Raw genomic sequence first — 2,992 nt, forward strand, 5'->3', positions numbered from 1 at the left:
CATCCAGCCACCTCAATATTTGCCATCTATAGGGCATAGTCAAAGTCAGCGGGCTGTCGAAGATTTCCCAGTTTAGGGTGCATGTTTGAGGTCAAATGAATTACTATCTCTAGAAAGACCATGAGGTGTTCTGAGTGTGTTGCCCTTTATCTTACGTTGAGCTCAGTGGGACTTTTTCATATTTGTGGCTAAAATAGAGGACATGCCACCTTGCAAGTAGACACTGCTGACAAAGCATTAGTAGGATACCTCTCATCTATTATTATTCATAAGATCATCTGAGAAGTAAAATGTGTGTTTTGCTATACATAAATACATTTTTGGGGTGAATTATGGCATTGGTTGTCACCTAGGAAGATGCACTTAAAGAAACATTAGTGTTCACTTCCTAATCTAAAACAACAGAATGTGAAGGGTGGAGTGGTCATGACATAGAACTTGGATGACTGGTCATGATAATAAACTTGGAGAAGTGGCCATGATGTCAAACTTGGAGGAATAACCATGATGCAGGACTTGGAGGAATGGCCAGGCCATGATGTGGAACCTGGAGGTGTGGCCATGGTGTAGAACTTGGAAAAGCAGCCATGATGTGGAACCTGGAGGAGTGGCCATGATGTATAACTTGCAGAAGTGGTCATGATGTGGAACCTGGAGGAGTGGCCATGATGTATAACTTGCAGAAGTGGTCATGATGTGGAACCTGGAGGAGTGGCCATGATGTATAACTTGCAGAAGTGGTCATGATGTGGAACCTGGAGGAGTGGCCATGATGTATTTGTATTTGTGATTCTTGTAGAACGCATTCAGACTGGAGGTATCAAAGTGCTATGCGGGTAATAGAGCCAAAGCAATCCTAGATCCAGAGGGAAAATAGCCATGTCTTAAGATGCTTTCGAAATGGTAGCAGAGAGGGGATAGATCTGAGACCATTTGGAAGCTCTGATTCCATTTTGAAGGGAATTCCACAGTTTTTGGAAGGGAATTCCATAGTCCATGATATAGAACTTGGAGAAGTGGTCATGATGTAGAACCTGGAAGAGTGCCCATGATGTAGAACTTGGAGAAGTAGCCATGATGTAGAACTAGGAGAAGAGGCCATGATGTAGAAATCGGAAGAGTGGCAATGATGTGGAGTTTGAAGTTGAGGAGTGGCTATGATATAGAATTTGGAGGAGTGGTCATGGTGTAGAATTTGGAAATGTCGCCATGACATGGAACATGGATTAAGAAGTAGCCATGATACAGAACTTTGAGGAGTGGAAATGATTCAGTGCTTGGAGAAGTGGCCATGAGTATTATTTTGGGCATTGAATTTTGGTATTTTCTGTGTTTCTTTTTTGACCAGTTTTAAGGCAATAGAAGTGATTTTCACCAGAGCAAGATCAGACTTGTGTGTGTACTACCAACTCTACAGACCTTTAGTAGTGACTGTATGCAGCAAGTGTCCTGAATGAGGTGAGCACTGTTTCTATATGCCCATCTCTTGCAGTTCTGTTGAAGCCAAGCCACAGGCAGACTGGTTAGGCATTTACATCCATTAACACCCGGCAAATCACTAACTGTCCAGGGTCCAGTCAAGCTTGTTTGCAAAACCTTTGCTCAAGCCTGGGCAGCTGCAGCTTCAAGTAGCCAGGCTTTAACAAAGGAGCAAGTGCAAAGCATTTAGAAGTACCTACACAGTTGAATAGGGGCCAGAAAAAATAAGCATTTATCATTTCTTAACACATCGAATCGAAATTTTGATCAGTTATGAAATGCTAACTGGCCTTTACATATGTACAAAGGCATTAAGGCCCAGATGTAGGTAGGTATGAAATTGCGACTTGCAATTTGCGAGTCATAGCGACTCGCAAATTGCAACTCGCAATACGAGATGCAGAAAGGTGTCTCAGACACCTTCTGCAACTCGCTATGGGGTCGCAAAGACCCACCTCATGAATATTAATGAGGTGGGTCGCAGTTTGCGACCCCATAGCGAGTCTAGGCACTCACAGGGCTTTGAATAAAGCATTTTTTTTTTTCTTTTTGCAGCCCGTTTTCCTTAAAGGAAAACAAGCTGCAAAAAGAAAAAATACCGAAACCATTTGGTTTCGTTTTTTTCAGAGCAGGCAGTGGTCCATAGGACCACTGCCTGCTCTGAAAAAACATTTTTAGTGACATTCACAAAGGGGACGAATGAGTTACCATCCACTTCAAGTGGATGGTAACTGCGAGTCGATTTGCGACCGCATTCGCGGTCCCAAAGCAACTCTGCATGGCGATGCGGTCGCAAATAGGAAGGGAACACCCCTTCCTATTTGCGAGTCGCAGCCTCAAATTGCGAGTCGGTACCGACTCGCAATTTGAGGTTGTGCATCGCGTTAGGCCTTTTGCGCCTCGCAAACTGTGTTTTTTGCAGTTTGCGAGGCGCAAAAGGCTTGCTACATCTGGCCCTTAGTGAATAGCAAAATGCAATTTCTACCCAGTAATTAGGGAATTCCTATTTGTAATTTCCTAAGGACAAAGCACATGTACAAATGCAAAATTTGCATTTAGGAAAGGCAATTATCATAGACTACAAGCCAAGTGCAATTAAAAAAAAAAATACACCCAAAATGCATTTTTTAAAGTTACATGCAGCGCATAGATGCCCCTAGGGCATTTGTGCATGTAACAGGTGCACCACCTATTTTTGGGGTGCATCAAGGGGGGTCTTAGGGCCATAGTCACCCTTGGTGTTGCATTTCTTACCTATGGGCCATTAGGCCGATTGGAGGAAATGGTTTCGCATTTCTTAAATAGCTATTTCCTAATAGCGATTCCTAATGTTTCCTAATTGCAATTCCTACTCTGTAGGAATTGCTAGTTGAAAATTGCTATTTTTGTACATTCCATTTTGCATTTCCTAAATAATGATTTGTAAGGAGTCTCTATTTAGGAAATGCAAAATGAGCGTTTACTACATCTGGCCCCAAGAAAGAAGAACGACACAAGGGCATCTTATTGTTAT

The sequence above is a fragment of the Pleurodeles waltl genome, chromosome 11 (genome assembly GCF_031143425.1).
Source record: "Pleurodeles waltl isolate 20211129_DDA chromosome 11, aPleWal1.hap1.20221129, whole genome shotgun sequence".
NCBI lineage: Eukaryota > Metazoa > Chordata > Amphibia > Caudata > Salamandridae > Pleurodeles > Pleurodeles waltl.